We start from the raw sequence: 10,729 nt of genomic DNA, 5'->3' as shown, positions 1-10,729 counted from the left end.
GTATGTCTGTGTTACTTGGTGTAAGTGTGTGTCTGTGTTTCTGGGTATCACTGTATGTCTTTGTGACTTGGTGTCAGTGCATGTCTTTGTTACTGGGTGTCAGTGTGCGTCTTTGTGACTTGGTGTCAGTGTCTGTCTTTGTTACTTGGTGTAAGTGTGTGTCTGTGTTACTGGGTATCAGTGTATGTCTTTGTTACTTGATGTCAGTGTATGTCAAAATACTTGGTGTTATTGTATGTCTTTGTTACTTGGTGTCAGTGTATGTCTGTGTTACTTGGTGTCAGTGTGTTTGTTTGTGTTACTGGGTGTCAGTGTGTGTCTGTGTTTAGAATTTAGAACATTACAGCGCAGTACAGGCCCTTCGGCCCTCGATGTTGCGCCGACCTGTGAAACCATCTGACCTACACTATTCCATGTTCATCCATGTTTCTATCCAATGTCCACTTAAATACCCTTAAAGTTGGCGAATCTGCTACTGCTGCAGGCAGGGCGTTCCACGCCCTTACTACTCTCTGAGTAAAGAAACTACCTCTCACATCTGTCCGATATCTATCACCCCTCAACTTGAAGCTATGTCCCCTCGTGTTTGCCATCACCATCCGAGGAAAAAGACGCTCACTATCCACCCTATCTAACCCTCTGATTATCTTATATGTCTCTATTAAGTCACCTCTCCTCCTCCTTCTCTCCAACGAAAACAACCTCAAGTCCCTCAGCCTTTCCTCGCAAGACCTTCCCTCCATACCAGGCAACATCCTAGTAAATCTCCTCTGCACCCTTTCCATAGCTTCCACATCTTTCCTATAATGCGGTGACCAGAACTGCACGCAGTACTCCAGGTGCGGTCTCACCAGAGTTTTGTACAGCTGCAGCATGACCTCGTGGCTCCGAAACTCGACCCCACTACTAATAAAAGCTAACACACCATATGCCTTCTTAACAGCCCTATTAACCTGGTTAGCAACCTTCAGGGATTTATGCACCTTGACACCAAGATCTCTCTGTTCATCTACAGTACCAAGAATCCTCCCATTAGCCCAGTACTCTGCATTCCTGTTACTCCTTCCAAAGTGAATCACCTCACACTTTTCCGCATTAAACTCCATTTGCCATCTCTCAGCCCAGCTCTGCAGCCTATCTATGTCTCTCTGTACCCGACAACATCCTTCGGCACTATCCACAACTCCACCGACCTTAGTGTCATCTGCAAATTTACTAACCCACCCTTCTACACCCTCTTCCAGGTCATTTATAAAAATGACAAACAGCAGTGGCCCCAAAACAGATCCTTGCGGTACACCACTAGTAACGAAACTCCAGGATGAACATTTGCCATCAACCACCACCCTCTGTCTTCTTTCAGCTAACCAATTTCTGATCCAAAGCTCTAAATCACCTTCAACCCCATACTTGCGTATTTTCTGCAATAGCCTACCGTGGGGAACCTTATCAAACGCCTTACTGAAATCCATATACACCACATCCACTGCTTTACCCTCATCCACCTGTTTGGTCACCTTCTCGAAAAACTCAATAAGGTTTGTGAGGCACGACCTACCCGTCACAAAACCGTGCTGACTATCTCTAATGTACTTATTCTTTTCAAGATGATTATAAATCCTGTCTCTTATAACCTTTTCCAACATTTTACCCACAACCGAAGTAAGGCTCACAGGTCTATAATTACCAGGGCTGTCTCTACTCCCCTTCTTGAACAAGGGGACAACATTTGCAATCCTCCAGTCTTCCGGCACTATTCCTGTCGACAATGACGACATAAAGATCAAGGACAAAGGCTCTGCAATCTCCTCCCTGGCTTCCCAGAGAATCCTAGGATAAATCCCATCTGGCCCAGGGGACTTATCTATTTTCACACTTTCCAAAATTGCTAACACCTCCTCCTTGTGAACCTCAATCCCATCTAGCCTCGTAGCCTGAATCTCAGCATTCTCAACAACATTTTCTTTCTCGACTGTAAATACTGACGCAAAATATTCATTTAACACTTCCCCCATCTCCTCTGATTCCGCACACAACTTCCCACTACTATCCTTGATTGGCCCTAATCTCACTCTAGTCATTCTTTTATTCCTGATATACCTATAGAAAGCCTTAGGGTTTTCCCTGATTCGATCCACCAATGACTTCTCGTGTCCTCTCCTTGCTCTTCTTAGCTCTCCCTTTAGATCCTTCCTGGCTAGCTTGTAGCTCTCAAGCGCCCTAACTGAGCCTTCACGTCTCATTCTAACATAAGCCTTCTTCTTCCTCTTGACAAGCGCTTCAACTTCTTTAGTAAAACACGGCTCTCTCGCACGACAACTTCCTCCCTGCCTCACAGGTACATACTTATCAAGGACACGCAGTAGCTGCTCCTTGAATAAGCTCCACATTTCGATTGTTCCCATCCCCTGCAGTTTCCTTCCCCATCCTACGCATCCTAAATCTTGCCTAATCGCATCATAATTTCCTTTCCCCCAGTTATAATTCTTGCCCTGCGGTATATACCTGTCCCTGCCCATCGCTAAGGTAAACCTAACCGAATTGGGATCACTATCACCAAAGTGCTCACCTACATCTAAATCTAACACCTGGCCGGGTTCATTTCCCAGTACCAAATCCAATGTGGCATCGCCCCTGGTTGGCCTGTCTACATACTGTGTCAGAAAACTCTCCTGCACATTGGACAAAAACTGACCCATCTAAAGTACTCGAACGATAGTATTTCCAGTCGATATTTGGAAAGTTAAAGTCCCCCATAACAACTACCCTGTTACTCTCACCCCTGTCGAGAATCATCTTCGCTATCCTTTCCTCTACATCTCTGGAACTATTCGGAGGTCGATAAAAGACTCCCAACAGGGTAACCTCACCTCTCCTGTTTCTAACCTCAGGCCATACTACCTCAGTAGCCGAGTCCTCAAACGTCCTTTTGTCTGTGTTACTGGGTATCAGTGTATGTCTTTGTTACCAGGTGTCAGTGTATGTCAAAATACTTGGTGTAAGTGTGTGTCTTTGTTACTTGGTGTCCGTGTGTGTCTGTGTTACTGGGTGTCAGTTTATGTCTTTGTTACTGGGTGTCAGTGTGTGTCTGTGTTACTGGGTATCAGTGCATGTCTTTGTTACTTGGTGTCAGTGCATGTCTGTGTTACTTGGTGTAAGTGTGTGTCTGTGTCACTGGGTATCAGTTTATGTCTTTGTGACTTGGCGTCAGTGTATGTCTTTGTTACTGTGTGTCAGTGTGTGTCTTTGTGACTTGGTGTCAGTGCATGTCTTTGTTACTTGGTGTCAGTGCATGTCTGTGTTACTTGGTGTAAGTGTGTGTCTGTGTCACTGGGTATCAGTTTATGTCTTTGTGACTTGGCGTCAGTGTATGTCTTTGTTACTGTGTGTCAGTGTGTGTCTTTGTGACTTGGCGTCAGTGTATGTCTTTGTTACTGTGTGTCAGTTTGTGTCTTTGTTACTTGGTGTCAGTGTATGTCTTTGTTACTTGGTGTAAGTGTGTGTCTGTGTTACTTGGTGTAAGTGTGTGTCTGTGTTACTTGGTATCAGTGTATGTCTTTGTTACTTGGTGTAAGTGTGTGTCTGTGTTACTGGGTAACATTGTATGCCTTTGTTACTTGGTGTAAGTGTGTGTCTTTGTTACTTGGTGCAATTGTATGTCTTTGTTACTTGGTATCAGTGTATGTCTTTGTCACTTGGTGTCAGTGTAAGTCTTTGTTACTGGGTGTCAGTGTGTGTCTTTGTGACTTGGTGTCAGTGTATGTCTTTGTTACTTGGTGTAAGTGTGTGTCTGTGTTACTGGGTATCAGTCTATGTCTTTGTTACTTGGTGTCAGTGTCTGTCAAAATACTTGGTGTAAGTGTATGTCTTTGTTACTTGGTGTAATTGTCTGTCTTTGTTACTTGGCGTCAGTGTATGTCTGTATTACTTGGTGTAAGTGTGTGTCTTTGTTAATTGGTGTAAGTGTATGTCTTTGTAACTTGCTGTCAGTGTATGTCTTTGTTACTTGGTGTCAGTGTGTGTCTGTGTTACTGGGCATCAGTGTATGTCTTTGTGACTTGGTGTCAGTGGATGTCTTGGTGACTTGGTGACAGTGTATGTCTTTGCTACTGGGTGTCAGTGTGTGTCAGTGTTACTTGGTGTCAGTGTATGTCTTTGTTACTTGGAGTCAGTGTGTGTCTGTGTTACTGGGTATCAGTGTATGTCTTTGTGAATTGGTATCAGTGTATGTCTTTGTTACTTGGTGTCAGTGTATGTCTGTGTCACTTGGTGTAAGTGTGTGTCTGTGTTAATGGGTATCAGTGTATGTCTTTGTTACTTGGTGTCAGTGTATGTCTGTGTTACTTGGTGTCAGTGTATGTCTTTGTTACTGGGTGTCAGTGTGTGTCTGTGTTACTGGCTATCAGTGTATGTCTTTGTTACTTGGTGTCAGTGTATGTCAAAATTCTTGGTGCAAGTGTATGTCTTTGTTACTTGGTGTAAGTGTCTGTCTTTGTTACCTGGTGTCAGTGCATGTCTGTGTTACTTGGTGTAAGTGTGTGTCTTTGTTACTTGGTGTTAGCGTATTTCTGTGTTACATGGTTTAAGTGTGTGTCTTTGTTACTGGGTATCAATGTATGCCTTTGTTACTTTTTGTATGTGTGTGTCTGTGTTACTGGGTATCAGTGTATCTCTTTGTTACTTTGTGTCAGTGTATGTCTTTGTTACTTGGTGTAAGTGTATGTCTTTGTTACTTGGTGTCAGTGTATGTCTTTGATACTTGGTGTCAGTGTATGTCTGTGTTACATGGTGTAAGTGTGTGTCTGTGTAACTGGGTATCAGTGTATGTCTTTGTTACTTGGTGTAAGTGTGTGTCTGTGTTACTGGGTATCAGTGTATGTCTTTGTTCCTTGGTGTCAGTGTATGTCTTTGTTACTTGGTGTAAGTGTATGTCTTTGTTACTTTGTGTCAGTGTACGTCTTTGTTACTTGGCGTAAGTGTGTGTCTGTGTTACTGGGTGTCAGTGTGTGTCTGTGTTACTTGGTGTAAGTGTGTGTCTTTGTTACTTGGTGTAAGTGTGTGTCTGTGTTACTGGGTGTCAGTATCTGTCTTTGTTACTTGGTGTAAGTGTGTGTCTGTGTTACTGGGTATCAGTGTATGTCTTTGTTACTTGGTGTCAGTGTATGTCTGGGTTACTTGGTGTTAGTGTGTGTCTGTGTTATTGGGTATCAGTGTATGTCTTTGTGACTTGGTGTCAGTGTATGTCTTTGTTACTGGGTGTCAGTCTGTGTATTTGTGTCTTGGGGTCAGTGCATGTCTTTGTTACTTGGTGTAAGTGTGTGTCTGTGTTACTTGGTGTAGGTGTGTGTCTTTGTTACTTGGTGTAAGTGTATGCCTTTGTTACTTGGTGTCAGTGTATGTCATTGTTACTTGGTGTCAGTGTGTGTCTGTGTTACTGGGTATCAGTGTATGTCTTTGTGACTTGGCATCAATGTATGTCTTTGTTACTTGGTGTCAGTGTATGTCTTTGTTACTGGGTGTCAGTGTGTGTCTGCGTTACTTGGTGTCAGTGTATGTCTTTGTTGATGTGTATCAGTGGTTCTCTGTGTTACTGGGTGTCAGTGTGTGTTTGTTTGTGTTACTGGCTGTCAGTGTGTGTCTGTGACACTAGGTGTCAGTATTTAGCTTATTTTAGAGATACAGAACTTAAACAGGCCCTTCGGCCCACCGAGTCTGTGCCGACCATCAACCACCCATTTTTGCCAATCCTACACAAATTCCGTATTCCGATCTCATCCCCACCTGTCCCTATATATTTCCCTACCACCTACCTATACTAGGGGCAATTTATGATGGCCAATTAACCTATCAACCTGCAAGTCTTTGGCATGTGGGAGGAAACCGGAGCTCCCGGAGGAAACTCACGCAGACACAGGGAGAACTTGCAAACTCCGCACAGGCAGTACCCAGAATCGAAACCGGCTCCCTGGAGCTGTGAGGCTGCGGTGCTAACCACTGCGCCAATGTGTCCCCCCCCGCCCCCCCGCCCCCAGTGTGTGCCTGTGTTACTGGGTATCAGTGCATGTCTTTGTTACTTGCTGTCAGTGTATGTCTGTGTTACTTGGTGTCAGTGTGTTTGTTTGTGTTGCTGGGTGTCAGAGTGTGTCTGTATTACTTGGTGTAAGTTTGTGTCTTTGTTACTGGGTGTCAGTGTATGTCTTTGTTACTTGGTGCAAGTGTGTGTCTGTGTTACTGGTTATCAGTGTCTATCTTTGTTACTTGGTGTAAGTGTGTGTCAGTGTTACGGGGTATCAGTGTATGGCTGTGTTAATTGGTGTAAATGTGTGTCTTTGTTACTTGGTGTAATTGTATGTCTTTGTTACTTGGTGTAAGTGTATGTCTGTGTTACTTGGTGTAAGTGTGTGTCTGTGTTACTGGGTGTCAGTTTGTGTCTGTGTTACTTGGTGCAAGTGTGTGTCTATGTTACTTGGTCTCCGTGTGTGTCTGTGTTAGTGGGTGTCAGTGTATGTCTTTGTTACTGGGTGTCAGTGTATGTCTTTGTTACTTGGTGCAAGTGCGTGTCTTTGTTACTTGGTGTCAGTGTGTGTCTATGCTCCTGGGTGTCAGTGTATGTCTTTGTTACTTGGTGTCAGTGGGTGTGTGTGTTACTGGGTGTAAGTGTGAGTCTGTGTTACTGGGTCTCAGTGTATGTCTTTGTTACTTGGTGTCTGTGTATCTCAAAATACTTGGTGTAAGTGTATGTCTTTGTTACTTGGTGTGATTGTCTGTCTTTGTTACTTGGTGTCAGTGTGTTTGTTTGTGTCACTGGGTGTCAGTGTGTGTCTGTGTCACTTGGTGTAAGTGCATGTCTTTGTTACTTCGCGTCAGTCTATGTCTTTGTTACTTGGTGTAAGTGTCTGTCTTTGTTACTTGGTGTAAGTGTGTGTCTGTGTTACTGGGTATCAGTGTATGTCTTTGTTACTTGGTGTCAGTGTATGTCTGTGTTACTTGCTGTAAGTGTGTGTCCGTGTTACTGGGTGTCAGTGTGTGTCTTTGTGACTTGGTGTCAGTGTATGTCTTTGTTACTTGGTGCAAGTGTATTTCTCTGTTACTTGGTGTAATTGTCTGTCTTTGTTACTTGGTGTCAGTGTATGTCTTTGTTACTTGGTGACACTGTATGTCTTTGTTACTTGGTGTCAGTGTGTGTCTGTGTTACTGGGTGTCAGTGTGTTTGTTTGTCTTACTGGGTGTCAGTGTGTGTCTGTGTTACTTGGTGTAAGTGTGTGTCTTTGTTACTTGGTGTCCGTGTGTGTCTGTGTTACTGGTTGTCAGTGCATGTCTTTGTTACTGGGTGTCAGGGTATGTCTTTGTTACTTGGTGTAAGTGTGTGTCTGTGTTACTGGGTATCAGTGTGTGTCTTTGTGACCTGGTGTCCGTGTATGTCTTTGTTACTTGGTGCAAGTGTATGTCTTTGTTACTTGGTGTAATTGTCTGTCTTTGTTACTTGGTGTAAGTGTCTGCATTTGTTACTTGGTGTCAGTGTATGTCTTTGTTACTGGGTGACACTGTATGTCTTTGTTACTTGGTGTCAGTGTGTGTCTGTGTTACTGGGTGTCAGTGTGTTTGTTTGTCTTACTGGGTGTCAGTGTGTGTCTGTGTTACTTGGTGTAAGTGTGTCTCTTTGTTACTTGGTGTCCGTGTGTGTCTGTGTTACTGGGTGTCAGTGTATGTGTTTGTTACTGGGTGTCAGTGTATGTCTTTGTTATTTGGTGGAAGTCTGTGTCTGTGTTAGTGGGTAACAGTGTATGTCTTTGTGACTTGGTGTCAGTGTATGTCTGTGTTACTTGGTGTGTGTGTGTGTCTGTGTTACTGGGTATCAGTGTATGTCTTTGTGACTTGGTGTCAGTGTATGTGTTTGTGACTTGGTGTCAGTGTATGTCTTTGTTACTGTGTGTCTGTGTATGTCTTTGTTACTTGATGTAAGTGTGTGTCTGTGTTACTGGGTACCAGTGTATGTCTTTGTTACTTGGTGTCAGTGTATGTCTTTGTTACTTGGTGTGTGTATGTCTTTGTCACTTGGTGTCAGTGTATGTCTTTGTTACTTGGTGTAAGTGTGTGTCTTTGTTACTTGGTGTCAGTGTCTGTCTGTGTTCCTGGGTGTCAGTGTATGTCTTTGTTACTTGGTGTAAGTGCATGTCTTTGTTACTTGGTGTCAGTGAGTGTGTGTGTTACTGGGTGTAAGTGTGTGTCTGTGTTACGGTGTATCAGTGTATGTCTTTGTTACTTGGTGTCAGTGTATGTCACAATACTAGGTGTAAGTGTATGTCTTTGTTACTTGGTGTAAGTGTAAGTCTTTGTTACTTGGTGTCAGTGTATGTCTTTGTTACTTGGTGTAAGTGTGTGTCTGTGTTGCTGGGTATCAGTGTCTGTCTTTGTTACTTGGTGCAAGTGCGTGTCTTTGTTACTTGGTGTCAGTGTGTGTCTGTGTTCCTGGGTGTCAGTGTTTGTCTTTGTGACTTGGTGTCAGTGGGTGTGTGTGTTACTGGGTGTAAGTGTGTGTCTGTGCTACTGGGTGTCAGTGTGCGTCTGTGTTACTTGGTGTAAGTGTGTGTGTTTGTTACTTGGTGTCCGTGTGAGTCTTTGTTACTTGGTGTCAGTTTATGTCAAAATACTTGGTGTAAGTGTATGTCTTTGTTACTTGGTGTGATTGTCTGTCTTTGTTACTTGGTGTCAGTGTGTTTGTTTGTGTTACTGGGTGTCAGTGTGTGTCTGTGTCACTTGGTGTAAGTGTATGTCTTTGTTACTTCGCGTCAGTCTATGTCTTTGTTACTTGGTGTAAGTGTCTGTCTTTGTTACTTGGTGTAAGTGTGTGTCTGTGTTACTGGGTATCAGTGTATGTCTTTGTTACTTCGCGTCAGTCTATGTCTTTGTTACTTGGTGTAAGTGTCTGTCTTTGTTACTTGGTGTAAGTGTGTGTCTGTGTTACTGGGTATCAGTGTATGTCTTTGTTACTTGGTGTCAGTGTATGTCTGTGTTACTTGCTGTAAGTGTGTGTCCGTGTTACTGGGTATCAGTGTATGTCTTTGTGACTTGTTGTAAGTGTATGTCTTTGTTACTGGGTGTCAGTGTGTGTCTTTGTGAATTGGTGTCAGTGTATGTCTTTGTTACTTGGTGCAAGTGCATTTCTCTGTTACTGTGTGTAATTGTCTGTCTTTGTTACTTGGTGTAAGTGTATGCATTTGTTACTTGGTGTCAGTGTATGTCTTTGTTACGTGGTGACACTGTATGTCTTTGTTACTTGGTGTCAGTGTGTGTCTGTGTTACTGGGTGTCAGTGTGTTTGTTTGTCTTACTGGGTGTCAGTGTGTGTCTGTGTTACTTGGTGTAAGTGTGTGTCTTTGTTACTTGGTGTCCGTGTGTGTCTGTGTTACTGGGTGTCAGTGCATGTCTTTGTTGCTGGGTGTCAGTGTATGTCTTTGTTACTTGGTGTAAGTGTGTGTCTGTGTTACTGGGTATCAGTGTGTGTCTTTGTGACTTGTTGTCAGTGTATGTCTTTGTGACTTGGTGCAAGTGTATGTCTTTGTTACTTGGTGTAATTGTCTGTCTTTGTTACTTGGTGTAAGTGTATGCATTTGTTGCTTGGTGTCAGTGTATGTCTTTGTTACTGGGTGACTCTGTATGTCTTTTTTACTTGGTGTCAGTGTGTGTCTGTGTTACTGGGTGTCAGTGTGTTTGTTTGTCTTACTGGGTGTCATTGTGTGTCTGTGTTACTTGGTGCAAGTGTGTGTCATTGTTACATGGTGTCCGTGTGTGTCTGTGTTACTGGGTGTCAGTGTATGTGTTTGTTACTTGGTGTCAGTGTATGTCTGTGTTACTTGGTGTGTGTGTGTCTGTGTTACTGGGTATCAGTGTATGTCTTTGTGACTTGGTGTCAGTGTATGTGTTTGTGACTTGGTGTCAGTGTATGTCTCTGTTACTGGGTGTCAGTCTATGTCTTTGTTACTTGATGTAAGTGTGTGTCTGTGTTACTGGGTACCAGTGTATGTCTTTGTTACTTGGTGTCAGTGTATGTCTTTGTTACTTGGTGTAAGTGTATGTCTTTGTCACTTGGTGTCAGTGTATGTCTTTGTTACTTGGTGTAAGTGTGTGTCTTTGTTACTTGGTGTCAGTGTCTGTCTGTGTTCCTCGGTGTCAGTGTATGTCTTTGTTACTTGGTGTCAGTGTATGTCTTTGTTACTTGGTGTCAGTGTCTGTCTGTGTTACTGGGTGTCAGTGTGTATCTTTGTGACTTGGTGTCAGTGTCTGTCTTTGTTACTTGGTGTAAGTGTGTGTCTTTGTTACTTGGTGTCAGTGTGTGTCTGTGACACTAGGTGTCAGTATTTAGTTTAGTTTAGAGATACAGCGCTGAAGCATGTCCTTCGGCCCACCGAGTCTGTGCCGACCATCAACCACCCATTTATACTAATCCTACACGTATCCCATATTCCAGTGACATCCCCACCAGTCCCTATATACTTCTTTACCACGTACCTATACTAGGGAAAATTTATAATGGCCAATTAACCTATCAACCTGCAAATCTTTGGCATGTGGGAGGAAACTGGAGCACCCGGAGGAAACCCACGCAGACACAGGGAGAACTTGCAAACTCCGCACAGGCAGTACCCAGAATCGAACACGGGTCCCTGGAGCTGTGAGGCTGCAGTGCTAACCACTGTGCCACTGTGCCTCCCAGTGTGTGTCTGTGTTAC

This window comes from Heterodontus francisci, unplaced genomic scaffold (genome assembly GCF_036365525.1).
Source record: "Heterodontus francisci isolate sHetFra1 unplaced genomic scaffold, sHetFra1.hap1 HAP1_SCAFFOLD_64, whole genome shotgun sequence".
Lineage (NCBI taxonomy): Eukaryota > Metazoa > Chordata > Chondrichthyes > Heterodontiformes > Heterodontidae > Heterodontus > Heterodontus francisci.
Note: the sequence above shows the minus strand (reverse complement) of the source record.